Source organism: Hirundo rustica, chromosome 22 (assembly GCF_015227805.2).
Source record: "Hirundo rustica isolate bHirRus1 chromosome 22, bHirRus1.pri.v3, whole genome shotgun sequence".
Classification (NCBI taxonomy): domain Eukaryota; kingdom Metazoa; phylum Chordata; class Aves; order Passeriformes; family Hirundinidae; genus Hirundo; species Hirundo rustica.
The window spans coordinates 4,592,557-4,620,388 of NC_053471.1; the positions used below are offsets into that span (position 1 = coordinate 4,592,557).

General features: G+C 48.2%; 1 protein-coding gene across 1 annotated transcript in view; it reads right to left on the reverse strand.

Moving 5' to 3' along the window:
- The window catches only part of PRDM16 (PR/SET domain 16), a 278,206-nt gene that overhangs the window by 209,501 nt on the left and 40,873 nt on the right, over window positions 1–27,832 (reverse strand). The window lies entirely within an intron of this gene.

Here is a 27,832-nt window from a genome sequence, read left to right on the forward strand (position 1 = left end):
GCCCATAAGATATATTTCTTTTTGGGCTGTAAGAGATGTTTCTCTTAGGCCTGTAGGATGTGTTTCTGTGTTTCTCCTAGGCCTTCAAGATGTGGTTCTCTTGAGCCCATAAGATGTGTTTCTCTTAGGCCTGTGAAATGTATTTATCCTAAACCCATAAGATGTGTTTCTCTTAGGCCCCTAAGATGTTTCCCTTAGGCCTGTAAGATTCATTTCTCAACACAGGATGCCTCTCACATAACCTCTCCTTTATGAGAGGTCACATTTCAGCACAGGAGAAAATTCACCTCTGAGCTCTCTGCCAAGCCCTTGTCACCCTTGCAGATTTGTTGTATAAAACAAGAGCTGGTGGAAGCTTCTCCCAGGACGGTCTGGGGCTCTGGGGGAAAAACTCCTTATTTCTCCTGATGCCTTAAAATCTGGCACAGCTTCCCAAAGGCACCTTCATGCTCATGATTATGTGTTTTTTTCCAGCCCACCACAGACCCAAAGCAGGAATAAATCCCTGTTCCTTCCACCCCTGACACCCTCACCCAGCCATTCCCAGTCACAGGGGAGAAGTGGCTACACCTTTAAGAGGGAAATCTGCAGGCAGCGCTGCCTGTTTGGTTTGAGATAGCAAAGTAATTGTCCTTTGGGCTGTCTGGCAGCCCCTGGTGTCCCTTGGATTTATCTCGCACACATGATGCAGCTTTGTGGAAGGGATCGGGAGGGACTTTGCATTCCTCTGGTGGGATGATATGAGTTTGTATCTAAATCTGTTCCATATGACCCACCTCACATGGTCGGTGTCTCGCCGATTCACTTGGAAAGGTCAAGGAGTGTTTCAGCTGAGGCTTCAAAGTCAAGGGGTTTGTTCACAGAAAAGAAAACCCTACTGATAGGATTGAGACTTCATAAAAGGTACTGTGAACGCTCCTTATTCTTTTGCATTGATAAGTTTTGGGGGCAGAATAAGCACAGGTGAGGTTTCACCGTGGGACTGCGGGTGCCGGGCTGAGGGTCTCAACCTTCCCACATTAGAAGACAGAGCCTTAAAACAGTCTGGGATAAACAAATCCTTCCAAGTCCCACAAAATCTGCTACATCAAGAGGGTTTCTCACCAGGTTTCTGACAGCTAACAACACTTTCCGAACTAGCTGAGACATTCCTGCTTTGCTCCTGGCCCAACAGAACTCAAAGCTGTGCAGAAAAGCGAACCAAATGTAGAGATTGAACAGATTCAAAAACACTCTTAAAACTTCTCAGGTCACTTGTCTCAATAACGAGCTACTGGGCACTGGTAGCAGCGACTGGGGCCAGCACTGACCCCAGGTTTGTTGAGCAGGGTGCCCTCCTCATGCCATAACCTTGACGTTCACATCAACACCTCCCAACAGCAAACATCTCACAGGGGATTTATCTCTGGCAGAGAATTCTCCTTTCTCTGGACAGCACAGCCTCACACCGAGCTCCTCCACTCCACTCCCATATGTATTTTTGGGATATGATGGCAGACATCATACCCCAGGATCAGTAAAGCAGAAAACAGCCAATATGTTTGCAAGAGGAGAATTTGAGGGAGAGCGTAAAGTACAAATGAGATTTTTTAATTGTATGCAATAATTTCTAGAATTTAAATCTCTCCAAAGGGTTAGAATTTAAAATAATGAAAAACAAAGCAGAGAAAAGAATGACCAGAGAACTAAGTTTAGCCAGGGCTGCTGCATTTTCTGATTGCCGGGGCCTGAAGATCATCAACAGGGACAAAGCAGGAAGAGGTAAAATGGTTAGAGATATTTCTCTGAGGTTCTGATTTCAGGGAAAAGAAAAGTAAGCTTATTTTTAGCCAGCAGGTAAAAGGAAAGTTCAGGTAGCTGGTTTCTATCTTATTGTTTCTGCTGAAATTTGAATAATAGCTGTGCTGCAGTTCTGTGCTTCACCTCTTTGGGGGAATCGTAGGTAACGTGGAAATACCTGGTTGTCTTCAGGCAGTACAACCTCTCGAATTACCAGTGATCCTCACACAGTGATGGTGTTTAATGCCAGCCCTCAAAGCACATATCAACCAAAATGAATCTATGAAAATCACCATACTTAAAAAAAGAAAAATCCATATTTGTGTTGGGTGGGATGATTTGAGGCTCTCATGTCTGAATTCATTCAGAAGCACTATTAGAAAATCTGATTATTCCTACCAGTCTGGATGCTAAAATCCATCCAGCCTCTCTCAGTCAGGTTTGACACGTCCTGGTTCAATCTTGGTCCACAGGATTCACACAGACCCCAGCCGGGAGCAAAGAGGAAAGTTTTTAGGGCGATGCCATGGACTGAGAACTACAATCATCGTTTGAAGTCCCCACAGTGTTGCATATCCATGAGCAGCTTTTGTCCCCTCAAATGAAACATTCATAAATTAACAACTGAGCATCTCCAAAATCAGCACCTTCATTTCCCTCCTGATGCAGACCCTTAAAAATTTCCCTTTTCCATGTGCTATCATGAAGAATCACAGCAGATTTGGGTCAGAAGGGAACTTAAATCCCATCCAGTGAGCTTTGGGCAGGGACATCTTCCACTGTCCCAGGCTGCTCCAAACCCCTTGCAGCCTGGCCTTGGACACTTCCAGAGATCTAGGGGCAGCCACAGCTTCTCTGGGAATCCTGTGCCAGGGCCTCATCCCCACCCTCACACGGGAGAATTCCTTCCCAACATCTCACCTGAATTCCCCCTGTTTCAGTTTGAACCCATTCCCCCTAATCCTGTCACTACCTGCCCATATAAAAAACCCCTCTCCTTTATTTTTAAGCCATTCCAGGCACTGGAAGGCTGCAATAAATTCTCCCTGAAGCCTTTTCTCCACTGTGCTGAACATCATCAGCACTCTCAGCCTGCCTGAAGCTCTCAGAACCACCAAAGGTGAGATTGAGGAGCTCAGATTCATTTCAGAGGGTGCCTGAACACGCAGAAGCCAAAGTGGCCTTTATCACCACAGCTTTAGAGCAGATCAGCGCTGACACAACAAACCCAGGGCTCCTCCACACCCGCTCTGAGGACATCACCCCGGTTTCTCCCCTCGTTTGGAGAAAGCTTTCACAAACTGCTCTCTCCAGCAGGCCTGGTGGGTGGCCAGTGATCTCCCTGCTGCACTGGCAACTCCGACTCCTAATCCCCCTGCTAATTCCCGGGGCTGATTCGCTTTGCTGGCCATGGATAAGTCGTGTCCCTGGGTCCCGCACACGGTGACCGGACACCACCTCTCCCCGCGAGCGAGCGAGCTCCAGGCTCCAACAAAAGGCAGCCTGTTTGGTCACCCTTCCTTCAGAGAGGCTTAAGGACATTTTTGTCATTTTTCAACAGCTAATATCTTGCAGAGGGGGGCAAATAAAAAAGAAAAAGAAAAAGAAAAAAAAAAAAAAAAAAGAAGGTTGCCTAATCTCTTTAAATTTAATCTTTACTTCTTGAAAAATCTGAGCGCAGATGCTTAGTGCTGGACTATGTTCCATTAGACTAATTAGGTCAAGATTACCTACAACGGTATGACTCCACCAACTCAATTTAAATTCCCTCCCTCCTGTCCCTAAACTTGCACCGTTTGGAATTTCTCTCCCTTTCTCTCTTTCCTCCCCTAGAGAGCACAAAGTGTGTGGGCAACTATTAATAAAAAAGACCAAAAAAGAAATAAAGCACCTGAGTGAATGAATACCAGAGGGAATCACAGAATCCTGGATGGGTTTGGCTTAGAAGGGATCCGAAAACTCATCCAATTCCATCCTGTGCCACAGGCAGAGACAGCTTCCATGATCCCAGGGTGCTCCAAGCCCCATCCAGCCTGGCCTTGGACACTTCCAGGGACCCAGGGGCAGCCACAGCACCTCTGGGCACCCTGCGCCAGGGCTGCCCACCCTGCCACCTCCTGCCACACACAGCAAAACCTTTCAAAGAAAAGCAGGAGCTGCAATGTCTGCTTTAAACATTTCATAGCAGATTTATGGGATCACAGAACATCCCGAGCTGGGAGGAACCCACAGGGATCATCCAGTCCAGCTCCTGGCCCTGCAGAGACACCCCAAAGTGCCACCCTGTGCCCAGGAGCCTTGTCCAAGCTCTCCTGGCAGCCTCGGGGCTGTGGCAGCTCCTGCTCCTCTTTGGAGGGGACAGAGGGATCTCATAGAGGCAACAGCACCAACGCAGGCGCTGAGGTTGAAGTTTATTCCTGCTCACTAAACCAGCACCGCAAAGTGAGGGACAATCAGGTGGATTACTCATCCGTTGTCATTTTCAAGTTTTCTTTCCCCAAGATACAAGTTTTAATGTTTGGAACGTTTTCACACTCTGTTAAAATGCCTGAAACAACCCGGAATAATGGTGAACAACCACGGGAGGAGGTGTGAAGCGCCTGGCGTGGCTCAGGTGTCGCTGGCCTGGGCGTTTGCTTCTCCTTCTCACAACCAACCCCTGATGACCACAAACAGCCCTCAGGAAAAGTTTTATCAGAAATTCTGGTTGTCTTCAGGGTAAAGGCTTTGAGAAAGTCAAAGGCTCCCCAGGATTTAAGCAAGAGCAAACCCGGAGCAGCTCATTTTTCATTCCGCAAATGTTTAAACACAAGCATAACTTTACACACTCATTCACCCCGTGATGCGTATCAAATGTGGGCTTGTCATTTCCTTTCCTTAAAAATATGTTTTATCCGACTTAATGTGGAATTTATTTAAGACACAAGATCGGTTATTAATATGTTCTTTCAATTTTGGGAAGATATGAATATCTCCTTTGGCTGCACAGCATAATAGTCCATTTATCAGCGAGGGAAGCCTCCGGAGGGATGAGATTTTTTATTTCAAATACACTTTAGCAGTTATTGGAAAAGATTCAGCGTTTTTTCTGGGAGAAATATGTCATGAAAGTAGAAAGATGAGGGAAATGCTTGTATGCAACACAGGCTTTTCTCTGATAGCAGCCTGGTGCCCGTCTGGACAGATCCCCGAAGACACAAGAAATCCCAATTAAATCATGAGTGCAGAGCTCTGCCTACATGGAGCTGATGTCTGGATCAAGACCTTGGAATGTCAGCTTCGAAATTTCCCTGGCAATTGCATCACATGGCCTCCTGATATGAAAGACTCGAGTGCAGGCAGGCATTTCCCTCCTCTTTCTATTTTAGGGACTTGTACCTCTAAGGGAGGGAAAAAAAAAAAAAAAAAAAAAAAAAAAAAAGGTGAAGATGATGACAACAGAAACCACCCAACTTCAAAAATATCAAACAAACAAAAAACTGCCGCATTCGGCAGGAAAAGTGTGAAAGGAGGGAATCTGGGGGGTCAGTGAGCCAAGGAGTAGCTGATTAACTCCAGCCTGATAATACCTTCCAATATTTCAGTCAAATCTGCGGCACGAAATACAACGTGAAATACAACACATATTTGATCTCTCTCACACTAACTCTGAGAGAGGCAATAAATATTTCCCTACAGAATAATTTCCCTGCAAGCGGAGATTTACTATAACCCAAATCACAATTTGCTCATTTCGGAGTATTAAAAGCTCATCAGCCACTCGCTGGAACTTGGATCACTGGAAGAGGATCCCACAGCACAACTCCCAGACAGTATCCATAGGAAAAAAAAAATAAAATAAAATAAAATATATATATATATATAAACTGCTGTAGATGTTTTATCCACTAAGCTGGGGGCATGGGTCTGATTTTAGTTCTCTTTGTAGCCATCTAGAAGACAGGAAAAAATAAGATTATTAAAAGGAAAACAATAAACAATGGTGGCCTTTTAGTGACTGGGTGGTTATGTTTAGAACTAGCATTTCCAAACTCAAATTGACAGGAACTAAACACAATCAGGCTTGGGTCAAACAAAACTTCTGCAAGTGAAACAATGAAAACTACTGGCTCCAGCAGAATTCCCTGCCTTGGAAAGGTTATTTCTCTCTCCTCACTCTCACAAATCCAGAAAAATGATGTGTTTGCTTCATCGAGAAGTGAGGAAATAATATCTCCCCAACCAGACAAACATTATGTGCAGCGAAGGGAATATAAAAGAAAAAGCGTGGGGAAAAAAAAAAAAAAAAAAAAAAAAAAAAAAAAAAAAAAAAAATTTGGGGAAGGTGGGATTCTGGCAAGCCCAAACACAGGCTTTTAATAACTCGGTGCCACACAGCAACAGGGAAGCACCTGCCAAAAGCACAGCAAGGTCAGGCAGGTGTCACATCCACGTTACAGCCCGAGAAATTCTGGGAGCATTGGCTCTGACCTTCCCCGGCACCACCCCCGAAACGCTCTCAAGAGCAGCAAGGAGGGTTCTTAACTCGCTTTTTCCTCTGCTCCGCTTTCTTTTCTTTGCACGTGTCTGTTTTGTCGCACACACCACCAAAAATAAACACCCACGCTTCTCCCCTTCCCCACCAGCCCTTCCCTGCTGCCGCTCCGGCCCCCAGCCCACGATTATCTGAGGAGGGAGAGCGTCGGAAAACACACCCGGAGGGACTCAAACCCCTCGGCAGGCAGAGCAAAGAGTGCAGCGGGAGCGTGTTGGTGTGAAAATCCATCCCTGGCGGCTCTCTGCCCTCCAGCACCGAGCAGGGAGCGTGGCCGAGCATCCCTGCGGGCTCCGTCCCCGCCCGAGCTCGGTCCTGGGATAAACCCGCTCTGACCCATCCATTCCCTCTCGTCCTCATCCCAAAACATCCCCTTCCCCTGCCAGAGGGGTCCCGCCCGTGCCCGCATCCCTGGAACGCCGGCACACACAGCCCTGGTGGCACGGACACGCAGCCTGGCCACACACCATGGCGCAGGCACAGGGAAATGCAGAATGTCCTGAGCCGGGAGGGACCCGCAGGATCATCGCTCCAGCTCCTGGCCCTGCTCAGGACCCCCCAGCAATCCCACCCTGGGCATCCCTGGAGCGGTGTCCGAACATTCCTGGAGCTCTTGGGGCCGTGCCCGTTCCCTGGGGAGCCTGGGCAGTGCCCAGCACCCTCTGGGGAAAGAACATTTCCCAAAACCCAACCTAACCCCCCCCGGCCCAGCTCCAGCCCTTCCCTGGGCCCTGTCCCTGCCACCACCCTCGGTGTGGAAGCTGCAGCCCCCTGAGCTCTGCCCTCAGCATCCTCTCCTCCAGCCGAACGCACTGAGTGCCCTCAGCCTCTCCTCGTTTGGCCCCTCCAGACCCTTCCCCATTCTCGCAGCTCTTTTTTTTAGACACTTTTCCGGCTCTTCTGGCTGCCGGGGCACCCCTGCTGCCGCGGCGCTCTCAGCCCCGTGTGCTGACCCCCAGCCCCCCGCCCAGCCGCGGACCCCCGGCCGCCCTCCCCAGCCCCCCGAGCGCTGCTCCCCTCCAGCTCCCGGGGCAGGTCAGAATATTTAAACAGTTGTATATTCACAGCCCACAATGGAGGGACGAGAATTACCCAAGGACAGGGTTAGCCGTGCGATCAATGCATAATCAGATAACTGCTCCAGCTTTTTTACAAGTCTTTAAGCAAAGATCAGCCACTCAAATTCTAATTCCTTTTGCTAATTAAGCAGCCTGTTAATTGCTCTCGGGGTCTCTAATGCCATGTCATTATGCTTTTTAACAGCCTGCTTGACATCAATAGGGCTGCGAGCTCCACACAAACAAAGCGGGCACCCAGCACTTACTGAATTAGGCGGCCGCGGGCGCTGGCGCTGCGCCTCCCGCGGGCGGCACTTCGGTACCGCGGGACAGCACCGACATAACCCTGGCCAACACCCCCCAAACGGGGCTGGAACCCCGGGCAGAGCCGCAGCATCCCCCGGCCCCACCGCCCCGCAGCCCTGGCTCTCCTTCCCCGGGACAGCCCCCGCGGGGACGCGCCTGATTCTATCCTCATCCTCATCATCATCCCCGTCCCCGTCCTCATCCTCATCCTCATCCTCATCCTCATCCTCATCCTCATCCTCATCCTCATCCTCATCCTCATCGCCATCCTCATCCTCATCCCCATCCCCATCCCCATCCCCATCCCCATCCCCATCCCCATCCCCATCCCCATCTCCATCTCCATCATCTCCATCTCCACCTCCATCTCCATCTCCATCCTCATCCTCATCCTCCTCCTCATCCTCATCTCCACCTCCATCCTCTCAGCACTGGTGGCTGCAGCTGAGCCGCTCCTGTTTCCGCAGCCCGTTATCCCGCAGGAATTCCCGTGAGCCGCTGAGTGAGGGGCCGAGGCTGCCCCGCAGGGAGCAGGGGCCGGCAGGAGCAGCCCACATCACGCAGGGTGACCCTGATCCCACAGGGACATGTGCCGCTTTCCAATCCCACCCGCAGCACGGGAAAGCTGCACCCAGCAGCGTGAAAGGTGCGGGAGGAAGAGATGAGTGAGGGATTTCTGTGCCCAGAGCAGCTGTGGCTGCCCCTGGATCCCTGGCAGTGTCCCCAGGCCAGGTTGGACAGGGCTGGCAGCACCCTGGGACAGTGGAAGGTGTCCCTGCCAATGGAACTGGGTGAGCTTTAAAGTCTCTTCCAACCCAAACCGTTCCCTGATTCTGTGAATTGCTCCTGGGGTGTCCCCCAGGATCCCCACCAGCCCCTGCCAAGCTTGGGAGAGCTGCAGACCCTGAGGGTCCCAAACTGCTGGCTTGGGCACAAGGCCACCACCACAGGTGGCTCCTGTCCCCTCGGGATGAGGCCTGGATGGAGGAAGGAGCGGCGGCGGATCCAGCACCCTCCGAGGCTTGTGACAAAGCTGAACCTGCACTCCCACTCCTGGCACCGGGGACATCTGATCCCAGCCTCAGCCCCCGGGCACTGCAAAACTGAGCCCTGGGGCTTCAACCACCCATCTCCACCTCAGCTCACAGCTCCTCACGGCTGCTTTTATCCCTGTTTGTGATGTGCACAAACAGAATTCACCAGTTTTTAATGTCCCCACCTTATCTTGCAGCAAAAGGCCCGAGCTGCCCTGCTCAGGTGCAGTTGCAGGCAGCAGGATCACCCAGCTCAGCCCTGAGAGCAAAACATGACCATCAGTTAGGAGAGGTCGAGTTCAACCTCTGCCCCACGAGCACTCCCAGAGCCTGAGAACTGCCCTTGGGAATTTCAAACTGATGTGAGATCACCTCAAACCACGGAGATCTTCCCAGGGAGGGAGCAGCCATCGCTCATGTCACAAACAAGAAAGGAAGGAAGGCAAGAAAACAGCTTCGGTTTCCCGGCCTCTCAGGAATAATGTTACAGAGATTTTGGCATCCTGAACACGCCAAGCTCTGCATGACCCACGCTGCAGCTGAAGAGTCGCTGTTATAACACATGGAAAATATTTTCAGTTCTACTCAGAATGCATAAACTGTCTTATGTTGCAAACCGGGGCAAGTCTGGGTAAAATATAAAACCATGAACAAGTTGCTAGAGCAGACAGATCTGCACTGGAGCAGAGTCAAAGCAAAGTAACCAAACCAAGTATGAGTTGTACTGGATCTGCCCAAACTCAGCTGTTCCTTCAGTCTTTGTTTTCACATCATTTAAAGAAAACACCAGTGAGCTGAGGGAAGAATGCTGCACTCAAAGATGTATCGTAAAACCCAGGAACACAAACAAAAAAAAAATCATATCCTAGGAAAAAAAAGGAGTGTAGGTACAAACCATCTCTTACAAACATTTGTTTCTTAAGAAAACTGAGAACACGATCTCAAAAATGCTTATTCATATTCCTAATTTTTCGCCAGTGTGTAGCCCAAAACATATTTATGTGAATTAAGGGGATTTAATGTCCTCATATGAACAAAGCTATGCAGAGTCTTAAAACACAGCTACAGCAACTCAAAGTAAAAAGATCAGGAAACAAGAGTTCTTCTAAACAAATCATTAAAGCGCACTTTTGTCTTTTGCAGCAGAAAACTGAAAATGTTTTGGCACTTGGCAAAATATTCATTTGTGGGTAGCAGATTTCATAAAACGTTGAGCATCAATTATAGGAAAAAGAAATAATTATTTTTAGAAGCCAAATTAGGGATGACTTCTCTTGAGGACCAGATGTTCGCTTTCCTCTATCAGGTTGTTACTGGCCCTCGGTGCAGAAATTCGGTGTTTGGGCAAAACAAATTCTATGTGGGAGCTGACCCTGCTGTTGTTGGGATATCAGGGCCCAGGGCTGTGACAGAAGGGGTCTTTCAGCACACAGAAAGCAGCACTTGGGGAGCTCTCACAGGTGATGAGAGGATGAGAAACTCAGGGATTGCTGAGGGAGTGACCTCGGTGCTGCCCCTCTCCTCCTCCTCCTCCTCCCCCAAGATCCATAACAGACACACACTGAGCTGACCCAGTGGGTGCTGCCTGTGGCCACTCATCATTTTTAGCTCCAAGCAGGCGGAGAAAGTCCCAGGTACACCTGGCAGAAACTTTTGGCCAATTTTTCTCAGTTTTTCTGCAAAAAAACTCAAAGCAGCTACAAATGTGGTGGAGAGGGAATCTGGGCTGGTGAGAATTGGAATTTTAACCAAGGTCCCTCTCACTGCAGGTAAATCCTGTCAGGATGGGAAATATCCTCCCCAGCAGGGAATTGGGGTTTGTTGCCCCACTTGCACTGCTCCTGCCTGGGCGGGGTTTTTTTTCAGTGGGTCGCAGGTTGAGGGAGACCCAAGTTTAAATGGGGTTAAAAAAAAATAACCCCCAGGTTTTATTTGCCCTATTCGTTGGGTACTTTGGAGACCCAATCCATCTGGGTTTCGGTGTAAATGCTGAAAGTTGTCCACTTTGTCCATGGGCAAATTTAACTCAAATTCTGCTTTTTTTTCAGGCACGGTGGTTTGCTCCCCACTGTGCAGCCAGCTCAGCTGCACTCACACACCCCTTCCCCAGTCCTTTTTTCATTCTCCCTCCTTCTCTCCAGTACAATCCATCTTTCACTGGCCTCTTCCCCCTCTCCTTTCCCCCATTCCTTCCCCTGCCCGTTTTCCAGCGGCAGCAGTGCCCTCACTCGCACTGACAGTTTCCATCTGGCTGCTCTTTCCCTGCTCTGGCTGGGCTCTGGGAAACTCTCCGTGCTGTTCCCTTCCCCTCAGCATTTCCTCCGGATTCTGGGATGGCTCGTGCTCCTCCAAAACCCAGGGTGAGCCCAGAGCTCTGCACCCACAGCCTGGTTCTGTCCCACTGCCACCAGCATGGTTCTGCTGCTTCCCTTCGCCCTCTGCCTTGTTTTATTGCTCAAATCAACCGCTGCAGCTTGTATCAAACGTGCTCAGTTATTACTTAGAAATTAAAGGCTCATTTCAGTTTCATTTCCATCCAGCTTTTGAGGAAATTTTGGTGCATCAGGAGGAGAGAAGGAAATATTTAATGTGCGACCTTGTGCACTGCGGGGTTGTCTAAAGGAACAGCAACCCCTGGTATCACCCAGAATTAACCCTTTGCCTCTGACTTAATATCTGATTTAAAAATGAGATGAATCAGCCCTAAACCCCACACATCTGCCATCTCAGATATGCTGCTGTCCCTAAGTGGAATCCATCTGCGGTCCCTGTGAACGCCCGTTAATGCACGGATATTTATGTGACAGGTAAAAATGCACACACACACACACACACACACACACAGAGACACACAGAGAATAATTTTCTGCGTCTCCCATGTCTGCTGCAGGATGGCAGCACAATTAAGTCACCGTGACGGAGACAATTATCCCCAGAGCCAGTAAAATGAGATGTCCACAGCGAGCTGCGGAGTTCTGAAACATGTGGGAATAGAGTGCAGAAACTCTGTAGAGTCATGCAGCTAATGAGCAATAAATACACACTGGCACACCCTCATCAATTTTAAAGTCTCGGTATGAAAAGAATGTAATTAATTAAGATATGTTGATTTATAAGAGGTGACATAACAAGATGGATAGAGAAATCTTTTCCCTACAATCTGTCATGGTTTCTTTCTAGAAGACGGCCAAACACGTGATGGTCTCTCCTTGGGCAGTCACAGAAATCCTGAGTTTGGGTTTAACTCCCCCCACCATCCTAAAGAGCTCAAACTTCCTTTTCAACACTCATTTGCATTTGGCACAACTGTGTTTAAAGTGAAACCATTTTAAAGACAGAAAAGGGAAAAAAAAAAAAAAAAGGGCTGAAAAGAATTATATTTAGAAAAATCCTTTCCACTTTCCCCTGTCTTACATTTCTGCACATGGAAACACAACCCCATTTCCCTTTCTCCCCTCCCAAGTCAGATGACTTTTTTGTAACTTGGCACACAGACAGTCTGGTATAAGACAGGGCTGCAGCATTTGTTGAGTCAAGATGTTTAATTTTTTTTTTTTCCCCCTCACATAATGATCCTTTTTTCCCTCCAGCCACTTGAGTTTTGTTTATGTTGCTTGAGCCCTAAACTAATACATGAATTCTCCTCCCTGCCAAGATGACAGCAACGGCACCGGGCGGGATGAGCCAGAGGAATACACTCGTTTTTAAGGAGAGAAAATCTTTTAAAAGACTTTTTCTCCAGTTGTGACAAATTAAATGCACTAAAGGAAACAACTGCTGCTGCTACCAGGCTCCGAGGAGGAACTCTATTTTCTTTGCAAGCACTTGACTTTTGTGAGGGGACACTTTGCTCCTGCGCCAACTCTGGCTTATATTTTATTATTCTTAGAACAAAAGGTTGCAGAAATTAGAATTGGGGAAGTTGAGCTCAAAGGGATGGAGCCATCAGATAAATTTGATACCGTGCAGTGGTTATGAAAGGTGGGATTTTTAAAAGCAAGACGAACTGCTTCAATATATTGGGTTTATCCTGTCAGGAGAAGATGAATGAGAAGTCCAGCTACTTTCACTCAGGCCAGACATGTAAACCTTGTACTTAATGACTGATGAGCAAAATTTTTTTTTTCCCTTCCAAGCGCAGATGGGCAAATCCCTCACAATTAAAAAACACAAGAAAATCTAATTTTACCAGGAGAAAGCAGCACTGTCCGAATGTTTCCCGAGCAAGAGCTTTAGGTGCTTGTTGAAGGGGAAAAAAAAAAAAAAAAAAAAAAAAGCCAAAAAAAATTTGATATAATGTGATCCATATTCTACCACATGCACATTTAATATAAAAGTTATGTTTGATATATGCCGCCGTAGCATTTTTCTATTTTAACTGAAAGCCTTTTGTTCTGTCGAGATTACGGGAGGATTTGCTTTCATTTTTCATGATGTTTCACTCAATACATCACCAACATTAGCAGGGCCTAATAAGCACCCACCTTCTCCTTCCCCCCTGCCCTGCCCTGGCCCGTTTGATGCCCGCTCCCCAAAACCCCTCAGCTGTTCCCCACACTTTGGGACGTGTGGGAGAGGATGAGGATGAGGATGAGGATGAGGATGAGGATGAGGATGAGGATGAGGATGAGGATGAGGAGCCTGCCAAGTCCCGTGCAGCGGCAGGAGCACAGTGAGCAAAAATCTTTGCAGCTTTAAGCGCTGCCCGTGCTCTGGTGGCCGTGCCGGGCTCCCCTGGCTCCTTCTCCCCGCTGCAGATTCACATCTGTTTCTCTGCAGTTTGAAACTGTGTTCATTTTTCACTGCTGCCCTTTGTCCCACACTCGCTCGCTCCCGCCAAGGGCTTCGTTTCACTTATTCAATAAGCGAGAGGCACTGCAGGCTGGGGAGAGCTTTAAGACAAAGCTCAAACTTCTATTAGGCCTCAACAAAAATGTTTTTGTTCCCTATCAAGACGCTTTTTCCCCCCATTGCTCGTCCTTGGCTTGTTTTGTTTTTCAGGAGCGTTTGCGGCCTGCCATGGCCCGAGCAGCGCGGGCTTTCACAGCTTTAGGACAAAAATAAAAAAAATAGATGCAACAAAAATCTGTGTTATCATTAGCAGGAATACTTTGTAGTAGGAAATCCCATTTGTCCCCTTTTCCTCTGCAGGCTGTGGCTGGGAATATCCAGCAACCCCACTGCAGGCACAGGGTGCAGTGGCGCTGCCGAGGGCCTGGTTCCTGGCTTTAATACACTTTAAATTTGGAATAAGGAGAGAATTCCCAGCTGCCAGACCATCCCAGGCTGCTCCTGGTCGTTCCCCCCAGCCCTTTCAGCACTGATCACCAAACTGAAAGGAAGAGACCACGTCGATTTTTTTCCCAACAAGAGATTTTTGACGTGTTAACGTGTTTGATATTTCCTGTTGCTGATCTAAATATCAAAGGGCTGTTCTTTGGAGAGGGAACAGCAAGGATGAGACTTCCAACCCTCACAGCTTAATGTCTGCACACCGAATGATCGAACTCTTGTGGCTGAGCTCATTTTGTCACAAGCCCATGAGTCAAACGCAGGGTTTTTCATACCAGATCACCCTCCCACTATGGTGCCAGGGTTATAAACCCTCTTGTAAAACCGTGAGGTTCAGGAAGTGTTTCCAAGTGTGTGTTCCTTGGCCTCAGGTTCCTGACAGTCCCATTCTTCCCCTTGCTGTATTTCATTGAAAGCATTCAGCCTCCACCTGGCTGAAGCTCATCTGTTGCTACAACCCAGTGTTATCTGCATGTGTCTCCTTAGGAATCACATCCTATTTTACAGCTTGAGGCTTTAAAAAGCCCAGAATATGAAGAGCAACAGCAAATGGATTTTTATAATTACACTACTTAAAGAGAAAGTAACAAATTACACCAAGCTGAGAAAGCAGCAGAACCAGAAACATGGAGGGAGGGGTGTCTCACATCCCTCCTGTTCCCATTTAATCAGTGGGGTTCCCCAACACCACCCTGTGCCCCACATCCTCCTGCCCCCTCACTTGTTCCACGGGTGCTGTGGGTAACTGGGGGCAGCAGCCACAGCACCAGTGCTGCAAACACGAGTGAGGAGTGAGCACTGCTCCCTCCTGCCCTTGGGAATTCCTAAATTTCCCCTGTTCCTGCTCGGTGTTTCTGCAGCTGGTCTGGTCACACTGCTCAGTCCGGGCTTTGCCTCCTGGCAAGGTTTAGAGGGAGTTACCTCTGCATCCAACCCACTTCGCAGCCTCCTGACTGTCTCAGCTCTTGTTCACCACCAAAGTCTGGAGTGTGGATGGGCTTCACAATGATATTTACACTTGTTCCAGGCTTCTGGGAATTCCACAAGTCAAAGTGAGCAACTGGTGAGAGTAATGAGGCTTCAGAAGAATGAAAGTGGTGGCAACTTGCTTCCCGTGGGAAGGGTGTTGATGATGGAAAAGGGAAACTCAATATTTGTGAAATTAAATAATGCTGAATAAACAAAAGGTCCAAACCAGACTGCATCCATCTTTTTAATTATTTTGGGTTTGGTGTGTTGGCCTTTTTTTTCAACATGAACCTGACTCTTAAAAGTATTTCTATTTTCCCCAGGCTCCTCTGGGATGCAGAAGCCTGATATTAAAAGCCTGAACATTGCTCTTAGAGGCCCAGAAGGGGTTTGGTTGCACAAAGCACCTTTAGAAAGATGAATTAATGCCTTGGTCTTCAGACAGCACCTCCACAAACCTGCCAAGTCCCCACCCCAGGGGGATTTGGCATCTTTTGGAGAGGAGACCACAGGGCTGCCACGGGTCGGCACTGGGAAGGGACCGCCCGGGTTCCTGGGTAAACTGGGAGAGACGGGAAAAACCTTGAACAGAATTTGGGAGGAAAAAGCTGCAGCCTCACTCAGGTATCTCAACTTGGTCACCAAAAATGGAAGATTTCCCAAAACATCATCCAAGGCCTTGAGGAGTCATGTACCAGCTTCCTTAATACAAAATATTCGGATCTATATTGGAAAACAGGGAGAAAAAGAAGGGGGCAGGGGCAAAAAGGGGGAAATTGGAGCAGCTGATTTTTGATTGCAGGAAGGTTTTTATCATCTGACAGCTTTCCCCAACAGATCTTCACAGCCTTTCACTTGTTGAATCTGGTCAAATAGCTGCACTTCACTCTATGCTACATTAAAAAATAGTTAAAAGGAAGCAAGGAAAGAAAGAAAGAAAAAAAAAAAAAAACCAAAAAAAAAAAACCCGAAACAAACAACCTAACAATAAAACTCGTCTTTTAGAAGAGGTGGCTTTCAGTTCTCTTTCTACCCTTTCCAAGCTCTTAATATCTACACTTAAAATTGTCAGATTCTTCCCACTTCTTCCCGTCCCCGGCAGCTCAGCATCCCAACAAACCAGTGCATGAATATTTACAAAGAAATTTGATTGAAATATCATTCCGGGCCGGAATACGTGAAAGATAATTAAGAAGGCTTGCAAAGGGACAAGCCCACGCCCGGCTCTCCCGTCTGGCAGCACAATGGGCCACCACAGTGGGAGCTGGCCCGGTGGCACTTCATCCATTCATCGCCGGCGTCTGTCCCCAGGCCCGGGGAAGGGACAAACGCCGCTGACAGAGCCCGGCTGGGGCTGCCGGGGAAGAGGCAGCAGCAGAGCGGGGCTGGTCCCGCTGGCACAGCGTGGAATCCATGCGGGAATCCCGCCGGGAAGCTCGGGAGGAGCGGGGATGCTGTGCCGGGCAGGGAGCGGCGTCCCCGCCCGGAGAACGGGGCTGGGACAGCATCCTGCGCTCGGCTCCCTCCCGCCGTAACGCTGCCAAAAAAACCCCAAAAACCACCGAGTTTTCCCACCCTGTGTCGTCCATTAGCGCGTGTTCTCATTCAAATTAGGGAAAGACAAATGAGCGCGGCGCGTTCGGGGCGTTTTCACTCCTCCGGAGCCACGCACAAACTTCCCTCGCTGCGAGAGCTCTGCCCTGACCAGAGGCACCGGGAGCCCGCGGTGAGCATCCTGCCTCTTTCCAGGGCTCCCCTTTGACACAAAGCCCTCCCGAAAAACGCCAGATTTCGTGCCACACACGGGCACGCAGATCCCCCGCGCCGCGCAGGTGAGGAATCCTTCGGGCACAGCCAAGTTCGTGCTTTCTGGTTTTCCAAAAGAAAACTGGATTAGCAGATTCCTCTGAGCTACCTGAGAGGGGAGTTTGCTCGAATTTATTTTATACATGAACCGGCTTCCATTATTGCCTCCGTGAAGCAATCCGTTTGTTGGTGAAGGAGGAAAGGGATGGGAGCGTTTTCGGGAGCCTCTGAGCCCCCACTCCCGCACCCACACGAGGAGAAATTTCCCTGGCCCGAGCAACCCTGTTACAAGGGAAAAGAAGCCAAAATAAATGTGAAACTCTCCTTTTCCTCCAGTTTCCTCCAGCACACGTTATGCATAAATTACAGAGCAGGAGGGAGGAAGAGAAAAGCAAGAGAGAGGTTTCTGTTTGTTGTTTGGGTTAAATTGCTGCTGTTCAAGAAAACCCAGCAAAACGGAGGCAACATTTGAAATATTTGCGAAAAGGCTTCGCTTTCTCATTCTCAGCAGATCATCTCCGTGATTTTAGCTCAGTCTGACAACCAGAAGCAGTGAGATCATGGCAGTAACCAAGCCAGCCAGACAATACCGAGACTAAACTTCTCTCTGCCTGCTCCCCCTCCCACAATTCACCTCCAAAATCTGATTTTAAGCCAGCTCAGCCCCCTCAGAGCAGCGATCCTCAACTGGCAAGTCTCTCCTGCGCTCAGGAATAAAGGCGAGGTAGATGAGCATTCCCTCTTCTCCGACACTCTCGGGAAGAGGGGAGAGGATGTCAGTCAAAAAAGTATTTAAACAGCGAATTCCAGCTCCATGATGACTCCCATGCCTGAGCAATTCCCTTTCAGCTTCCTCGTTGCCTTTGGAATGTGTTTTTGGTGGGAAATTACGGGGGCACCAGCGAGGCGGGCAGGCAGGGATGGGAGCGCTGGTTTGGGCACGGCACAGGTAGGAATGGAACCCCAGCCTCCCCAATTCCCCATTTATCCTCCTGCATTGCACATTGCTCAGGAATCGCCCTCTCTGCGAGAGCCTGCCTTTCCAAAACGAATTTATTTTCGAATTATTTTATTTTTACAAAACATCCACGTCGGTTGTTACAACTCGTGTACGTTTCAGCACCTCTGTGCCAACTGAGAGTACTTGATTTTAATTAAATCTTACACCGTGAAAAATATTTATGTTGTTCATAGCTAAATTTCTCCATGACTTATTTCTATATATTTTGCTTGGAATTTAGTTTGCTTTTTTTTATTATATGGCCTTCACATAAACTCCACCTTTCCATAGTAAAGTTATATATATATAATTTCTAAAATAGCAGCTTGTTAAGCTCTAATAAAAAATACTCGCTGGACCTTCTAAAAAAGTTCCTTCAGAGTAGATAATGCCTATTTATCTAAAATATCAAATGGGTAAAGAGAAACATCCACAGAGAAAGCAATGGGCACACCAGAGGCTTCCTTTCCTTCTCCTCCTGAAGAGGCTTTAAAGCTGAATAAACACCTTGGAAAAGCACAAGCAATAGAGGGATCTCCTGGGTTCTGAACCTGACCTCTCCAAGTTAAAAATACACATTTTTCCAGGCTGATCCCACAAACTCTCCCTCACAGGAACCTTCCCGCTTATTCCAGGCACTGATTCCACCTCAGCCCTTCCATGGGATCCACAGGATGGGATCTCTCAGGCCACACTGGAGTTTGTTAATTCCTCTGTTTTCTGGAGCAGGCAAAAGCATTCCCTCCATGCCTCCTCAGCATTAATTCCCTGCTCCTGGTGATTAGCATATAAATCTAAAAGCATGTGTTGGGATTTTTTTTTCTTTTCCCCATATTCAGTACGACATTAATCTTATTAGCTCAGGTAAACAACTAACAGCTATTAAAGAGAGTGCAATTTATCAGGAGGCAGTTAACCCTTTGGAGCACACGGCAGGAGTGTGCATTTCACAGAAACCCAGAATTGCAGATGTTGGAAAAATCCTCGGGGATCAACGAGTCCAACCTGTGACCCATCCCCACCTCGTCACGCTGCTCCTCCTGGGGTGGGGACTCCACCTCCTCCCTGGGCAGCCCATTCCCAATCCCTGACCACCCTTTCCAGTCTGAACACCCAAATGCCTGTCAGGAAACTCTGATGACACCTGCCTGCTGCTGGGGCAATGAGGAAAATTGCACATTTAGGGTTCGTGCAGCCCCAGCCAAGCACCCCGGGGCGGCTCAGGCTCCTTATCAGGCACAGGGAAGGGGCTGTGCAGTCCCTGGGAAGGAAGGAAGGAGAGGAAGGGTGCAGCCAGGCTGGAAAGGGCAGGACTCTGAACTCAGTAATCGTGGGGAGGAGTCTCCAGAACCTCAGTGGGAACCAAGAGGATGAACCAAAGCGGCCCCTGGAATATCTGTGGCAGCTGGGGGTGGCTTCGGGGGTTGTGCACCAACAATTATCCAGGTACCCTGCTCCTGGGAGAGCAGTCTGGGCTTTTCCCTGGGCTCTGGGGAGATGGAGACGTGTACACGCTGCTCGGGGACTGGGGGTGACCCATCCCTCACTCCCCTCCTGCCCTGGCAGTGCCGTTGCGGTGACACAAACGTGCACACGCTGTCACCTCTCCTCCTTCACCGCCATGGAAGAAAACCCTAAACCCTTTCTCACCTCATGCCCTGGGAGCTCCCTCCCTATATCTGAGGATCATTCCCATTTAGAGAGCCCATGGACCATGTCCCCCTGCCCCCCATGTCCCCCTGCCCCCCATGTCCCCCTGTCCCCTGCCCTCACCAATCGCACTTCACAGAAATTTCACATCCTCGGTGCAGCCAGCAGCTGAAAAGAACACGCTGGGGAACCCAAACCCTTATCCCTACACCTCTGGTGGCTCCTGATAGTGGAAATGTGGCCTTGGGTGAAATGGAAGCCAGCTCAGGTGATGGGAATCCCACCAGAGCAGGAGACAGTGCCCGTGGAACAGTCTGAGCATTCCTTGGACATCCCACTTGGATGAGCCTGGCATTCCCCTACAGCCAGGATCCAACTTCCAGACAGGATCTGCCTGTCCCAAACCACCTCCAGCTATTTTTTCCCCATTTGTATGAAAACACCTTTTTTTTTGCTGAAGAAGTGCCACATTTCTGCTAAATGGCACAGAAAACTCCCATCCCAGCAGATTTTCTGAGCCGCAGAAAGTGAGAGTTCACACAGACTGAGCCCAAACTGGAATTTTGTGGGGCAGAGGTGGACAGAGACAGGACAAAAATGTATTATTTTTAAGTGCATGTCCTCCCTCAAAGCCCTGGAAATAAACATCTCTTTTCTATCTCCATAACTCTTCAATTCCCCCAGGGAAGACCTTAAGGAGTTGTGCATCAGCTTCCTAAATAGAATATAAAATATTAGGATCCATATTAGAAAACAGGGGGAAAAGAGAAGAGGGTGGGGCAAAAAAGGGGGAAATGGCGGAGCTGGAAAAAGAACTGGAGCAGGGGGGAAAATAATTATGTAAAAGAAAAAGAAAAGAGAAGGTTTGGAGGAGAGGAGCAACGCGAGCCCAACGCTTGGCAGTGCCCAAACTCCACAAAGACGCAGACTCTGCCCCATGGCCTTTTCCAGCAGTGAGGGAAGGGTGGAAAATGGAAATCCCAGTGCCCAGAACCGCCCTTGCAGGCTCAGCCTGGGCTTTACAGCAGCGCTATCAGCACATCTCCCTGCCTGGCCCTGCCATTCACAGGGGCTGCAGCTCTCTGGCCTGATGGAGTATCGATCTCCCGGAGTGCAAAGTCCAGCATGCCATTAGTCCAATCTGTTTCCAAGCTGACACAATCCCGTCATTTGTCATCTTCTCCTGTCCTGCTGTGTTTGTTTAGGAGCAGGATATTTGCTTTATCTGTCACTTCCCAATCCTCACTGTATTCTTTGCCTGACACGGAGTTTATTGGGTCCACAGTTTTCTCAGAGTCATTAACAAGGGAGATTTGGACGCGCCGATGAAATCGTTGGAAAACTGAGATGCTGACAGTCTGGAAAACATTTGTGAATTCAGATATGTCTGGAGTTTATGTTTGAAACTAGGGGAGAAATTCCTTAAAGCATTTCTCTTTCTGCAGCAGACATGTGAGAAAGGACAGCAGAAGCCTGGCAGGTGACTTTGTCTATGAGAACACCTGAGAGAAACAGCCAGCTCAGAAACTGCCCAAAATTCCTTAAAAACAAGAATAGAAATTCCTGAAATCATCAGTCACTAAAGCAGAGCTTGTAGGAAGTACTCAGAGACACAAACCCCACGTTATGAGTTTGTTGCACAGCAAACTTACAGTTTTCTTTTTTGCCTTTCCTCTTTAAGAGCTGTTTGCATCTCAGAGCAAAAATCCCTCAAACAAATATGCTCTAAGTTCTATTTCATCATCTTCATCTATTTCACCGCTCGTCAGTAACTCTAGAAATGAGACCTAGCACAGAAATTTTTATCATAACCATCGGTATTTTTACACTTAGGGGCATAAAAAGCAGCATCTGTTTATTGCCAACATTTATAGCCATTTTATAATTATTTTTTAATACAGATAACCCTTCACTGCAGCAGCAGAGGCTCTCGTGGCTCAAGTGCCTGTGGCACAATGATGGGAGTAGTGCCTGACCAATTCCCCAGGGCATATATTCCTGTCATTAGAGCACTAAACCCCAAAACTTTGGCTCAGTTTGGTGAATTCGCATTTAGAAACCTCCTTCACCTCTCAGAGAATCCACAAACAGAAAGAGCAGAACTTCGCTCCCCTCCTACAAAATCCGTGTGCTCATGGAGGGGAACATGCACTTTTTAAATGTGCAGACTCCACTGGTACTTCCCAAGTTTTGTTATTGCAGGGGGTGTTAAAAATCAATGCAAGCAGGGCAGGACCTGCCAGGAGTGTTTAATTACAAAGAGAGAGGCAGCGCTGGGAGCTGGGGCTGCCAGCGAGGCACCTTCGAGCCAGCACTGCAGGAAAACCAGGCCAGCTCTTGTAAAAGCCCCCTGGTATTCGTTATCCTCTTCCTTTCCCAAATTTCAGGGTGCCTCTGTGGGAGGGGATTGGGTCCTCTGCATCCCGCACTGCAGCTGGGGAGCTCTGAGGTTGTATTTAGCGGGCTGAGGTCCACACTGAGCTCTGCACACTCAGAATATTTATCTGCACTGAAGATCAGCTTCAGCTGGGCCTGGAAATGTCTCATTTTCAGCAGGACTGTCCCCAGATCTCCCTCCACGCTGCGAGTTCTGCTTTTGTCCTTCACCACTGTCTAATAATTTACTCAGTATCAGAGCCTTTCTGAAAGGCAAATGCTGTAACTGCCCACACTTCTTGCCTTTTCCAGGTTGTTTTTCAGAGCAGCGAAAGCTCTGGGATACAGAGGGGTTAAAGTCACACTGATCTCCTTTTCTATCTCCCAAATTCTCCAAACTGGATGTGCCGGGCTCTGGGTGACCACACAGCACCCCTGGCTCTGCACATCCCCACCCTGTGTGCCCTTAGCTGGGCCTTTCCATCATTGGGTTTTTTTTCCTAAAGAAGTTACCCAGATTTCATATTGAAATACGTTCTGTGTGGTGGGTAAAGTAGTAAAAGGACATGGAGGAAGTAAATGAGAAGCCTGGGTAATTTAGGAGGTGGCGTTTCCAGGGTTCTGGAAACCTCTCCGAGCCCAGCATCCCTCTGAGATAGGGATTAGGGAGGTTACAGATCACAGGATACGCTCTTCCATAAAATTTTAACCATTCTCATTAGCCAGCAGAAGTCCCCACACATCTGCCCAGCTGTTGGGGTCGTCTGTGCTCCCTCTGAGCTGGAAAAGCAGCGCAGGCAGTGGGGGGAAGCTCCCTCCTCTCCAGGACAGGGAATTCACACCAGGCTCTGGATCCCTGTCACTCAGCCCCACAGATGTTCACAGAGTTTACAGCTCCTTGCTCGCAGGTTGCTGCAGTAATTGGTTGAAAAGAGGGGGGAAAAAAAACCCCAAAAAACAAGCAAACTACTGCTAATAATATAATAAAAGCAAATTCTGGGCAGCACTATAAAAATGGGAGGCAGTTTATGTTTTCTGGGCCAGCAGTTTGTGAGTTTATGGACGAACAGGCCTCTGCCTTCTCTCCCTTACACATATTGGGGATAAGGTTACATTTTATTTGTCGGGAATTTTATGGCAGCAAAGGCCATTCATTAAAGAAAGCAAAAGAGCAGAGAAAAAACAGATGATTGTTACCCAGAAATCCTCATCAGCTCCCCCCCAGTTGTTTATCCTTTAACTTTTTAAAGGAATTTTTAGACAAAGATGCTTTCTTTCCCCTCTGGAAAAGAAAAAGGGGTGGGGGGAAGACGTACAGTTTCACCCAGGCGCCTTTCAGAGCTCTCTGGGCAGCGCCCTGAAAACAACTTTCCCTTTAATGAAGACCTTTCTGGAGCTCTCTTCAATATTCACCAAAAAAAAAAAAAAAAAAAAAAATTAAAACTTCACAAGTTCATAAGGACGGATCCCTGGGTAGGACTTTTATTAAGTCTTTTCTATTTACTTCCTACCTAGATAAGATCTTAATCACAGCCCCCAAATTATCCGCAATGACATTTATCAACTCCAGTCATCTTTTCTTTAACATGCTCCGCCTGACCAGTCGGCTTTTCTTCCACCCCTTCCTTTCAATGGAAGTTAATTTCGAGTACATGATTTATCTTGCTGGGCTAACAGCACTGAGGCAGCCCACCTTTTCAAAGGGCTGGCCAGGGAGTGAATTATAGCCGAGTTGTCCGGTGATTGCGTTCCGTGGGGAAGGAGAATAGGCAGCCAGTGTGTTGCCCCGATGTGGCGCTGGGACCTTTTCAGCGAGGGAAGAAAAAAAGATTGGGCCTCTGACCGTGGGGCTGACAGGCAGGCGTTATATCAGCAGACAAAGGCTCGAATACCTGAAAGGATCAGAACTCCATGTACTCCGAGATGTGATGTTGTTTACAACACCATACGCTGACCCTATCCCGAATTTACATGATATCGGTGCAGCGGTCCTTTAACCTCTCCTCATTCTTCTTCCTGCATCCTCGCACGGCCATTAGCATAGGGAGAATTAGCCGGGGCCGCATTAAATCCAGCAGCACTTTGAAATCCTTCGCACGCATTCTGCGGCGAGCGCCGCCGCGATGTGTAATTTCCCTGCACGCCCTGGGTATATCCAGGGGCTCTGTTTGGTTTGGCAGTGGGTTTCATTCAGTATCTATTAACATTCAACTTCTATTTGTAAAGGGCATGTACAACCCACTCAAGTACATATTTGGCACAAGCCACAGTCATTTAGTGTTGGTCCAGGAGTACAGCTGGTGCCATCTGGGGCAGGATAATGGGAATCTTTCACAGAGCCGTGTTTTCATACTCCTTGTTCCTTCTCTGCCTCACACAAATGGGGGCGGTTATGAATATGCTGCATTTCGGAGTTAGGGGCTTGTCCAGAGCCACAAACCCCAACTGCATGAGGAGGGGAATCTCTCCTGCAGCCTGGGAGGTGCCATTTCAAACAGGCACCCCAAATCTGCAGAGCGCGGGCTACCGATGGCTAAGCGGCACAAAAACCCCGCAGATTTGCAAGCACGAGGAAAATTTCCAGCAATTTCTGGTTTAATTCCAGAAAACGAGGCATTTCCTTGCTGATAATTCCTCTTTCCCTACCACCAGGGCTGGGGAATTGAGAAGCTGGGGCTTGCCTGAGGAAGAGGGAGAGGGTTTCTCCGACATAACAGAAGATTCTGCCGGGTTTTAGTGCCAAAGCCTCAGCTGGTTCTTAACACACATCACTGCCCAAGTCGGCGGTGAAAGGAAATTTTGTACACACAGAAATCACTTGACACTGTTGAAAAACCTGGGGCCAGAGGACTGGCAGCGTTCTGCATCCACTGGGCTGTTTATTTTCCTGCTCAGGGAGTTATTCGAGACGGGACCCTGCGCGACTCCGGCGTTGACTTGGAAGGAATAAAAGCCCTCCACATTCCAGCTGGTCCATCCACTCCCAGCCTCCCTGGAGCAGCAGCCTGCAGAGAAGGGACAGCCTGTCCCAGACCTGCCCAGGACCCTCAGCTTGGTGACCCAGCCCTTGGAGACAGGTTCTGTTCCTGAACTGGACCAACACACGATGGGAATGAACCTCCACAGCAACTCGGAAAGGCAGAGGAGCAACTGCAGCCGCAAGAAATCCACAAATCCACTGAGGAAAATGTTCCTGGCATCAGATTAGGTTTGATATAAACATACAGGGGTGGAAGACTAAGAAATAATTACACTTATGAGCAGTACCAGAGCAGGGATCCTTTCTCTAAAGAGTTTTTAATGCCATATCCCAACTGGGTTTTTTTAATGCCATATCCCTGTAACCCCTGTACGCCAAAAAGCCAAGAGAACAGGAGCCACCCTCCACCATGACCACCTGGTCAAGCCAAGCACCTGCTTTGCTCCTCTCTTTTAGCCAGGTAGAATTTGTTTTCTCAGTGGATTCTCCATGCAAAGGTGCACATTTCAGTTTGGGGTTTTTGGGGGTTTTTGGGGAGGGTGGTACCACTTCGAAGAGACCAATGACATTTTGGAAGGTCCATGGCAGATTTGCCATGGAGGCAACACTCAGGATTTGCCACACAAACCCGCCCAAGCCTCCCAAACCCAGCGCTGCCCTACTCGTCACCAACGCCAAACACAGGCGGCGCCTCCCAAACGTTCCCACTTCCCAGCAGGATTTTTGAAATGCCTCTCCCCACTGCCCACGTTGCTGCAGCCTTTGTTGTGCTCCCGTGGAAAGCAGGGAATTCGGCAGCTGCATTCCTCCCACTGCCACCACCACGCCCCAGCTCGTGGCTGGCCGACAGCGACTCTTTGCAAAGCGGGGACTTTGCTTCTTTCTGATTCTGCTCAAATGCCTGAAATCACATTCGGTGGATAAAAACGTTCTGATTTTTTTTTTTTTTTTGGCCTCAATCATGATTTCCCCCCTGTCTGTCCCACATCATGAGGCCGCAGCTATTAGAGCTGACCCAGAGCAGAGCTACTCCAAAATAATTCTCCACCTGAGCTGGCCTGGGAGCAGTGGGGCATTTTTTGGGGTCCTTTCACTCTCAGCTTGCAGCAGGAGCAGCTTCCCAAGGAGAGCTGAAACGTGAGCTCCATTATTCTGCACGGTGCCATATCTGTCCTGCCACTGGTGAGCACACAGAGGCTGAACACGAATTCTTGGGGAGGATTTTGTGTCCAAATAGAAAATTAAGTTCTGTTGCAGCAGGCACGAAATTCCTGAATGCTGCTCCACCTGCCAGGAGAGTTGTTAATGTGGAAAAGCAAGGGCTAAACAGGCAGAATGCAAAATATTTGTGAGAATTATCAGTACTAAAGAGAGAGTGATAATATAATTAACTGTTCCACTAGAGAAAAATGAGTTGATAACCAAAATAAACATTCATCCCTTAGTCAGCCTTTGTTGGGTGTGGATATTTGGGTTCACCAGTAGCCATTGATAAGGGAATGATGAAATCACTGAGCTCCTAGTGGGTTATTAAAATATGTCCAGCTTCTTGAAACTTTGCAAATCCCAAAATAACAACTGAAGAAGTCATCACATGTAGACAAAAAAAGTATTTGCAGGTTTTGCTGATGTATATTTTGCCACCATTTAATGAAGAGGAAGAGAGTGGGGAATGAAACTGCACTTCTAGTCTACAGATAAACACAATCCCAGAATCCCAGAATCTCTGAGTTTGGAAAAGTTCTCCAAATCCATCCAGCCCAAGCTGTGACCTTGTCCCCAGCCCAGAGCAGCGAGTGCATGCCCAGGCCTTCCCTGGACACCTCCAGGGATGGGGACTCCAAACCTCCCTGTGCAGTCCCTTTCAAAGCCTGACCACCCTTCCCACGCAGAAACTCCTCCTGAATGAAAGGTGAGGAAAATCACTGCTGCTAATAAGATAAACAGTTACTTCAGAAAGTTCAAACTGTGTGTACCAACACCTGAGAGTAAAATCTGCTCTCACTTAAATGAAGACCATCTCACGACAAACTCACGACACAAATCGTAAATACAGCTCCTATTTTCACTTAAAACTCTGTGGCCTGTGGTTCTCTCAAAGCAGATCCAGGAAGGAAACTGTGTTCTGTTGGAGACAGAGTGCTCTGCTCTCATTACTCATACCCTTGGATTTCAACAATGTAAGAATAAATTGTGGAGGTGAAGAGGGGGAAAAATAATTAGGAGTGCAACAAAATGCACGAGCACATTAAGGTGTTAAAAAGGTTGGAGGTGTGAAACCCCAAAATAAACATTCTGCTTAATATCTCAAGGTAATGTTTTGATGTGTGCTAAGCGAATCAATATTTGAAATCGTGGTAGGAGCTTGCATTTCCAGCTGGTGCAAAGGCATAAAAATGGAACAGATTGTATTTAGGGCAAACCCTACCACTGCAGGCTCCGCAACAGCACAAGTTTGCATTTAGTGGCACATAAATGGTGTTATTCTTTGTTGACATTAGGATTAACTTTGTGGATTGACACTAAGGAACTGTAAAAAGGGTTTTAAAACCTCCTCACTTTTGTGATCTCTCCTTAACCACAGCAGCTACTGTAAGCTACCCTGGCTGCCCTTAAAGACAACAGGATTTTGAGGGTTCTTAAAGCAGGATCCTCCCAGGCACGCTCCAGTTTGGAAAATGCCATTGCAAGGACTGCTGGAATGGACCTGCTGGGACTTTCCCCCATCTCAACTACTAGAATTAGAAAACTTCCAAAAAAAACCCTGAAAACTCACCACATGCCTTTCCAAGAGCAATGAACCTGCTGTGCTCCTTGCGATCCCTGGGCTGGAGGTCACCACAAGGACCAGCAGCAGATGAAACATTTTGTGAGGGGAAAAAAAAAATGAAAGTAAACCAAGCAAACAGCTGATGGAATCCCCCAATGAGTTTCATCTTAGTTTCTCTCTCTCACTGAAGTTACAACCCTGAAGTTCACAGGACGTTCCTGAGCACCCCTAAATCTGGTGCCATCCCCGGCTGAAGAAAAACCCTCCCTCCTCAAAGA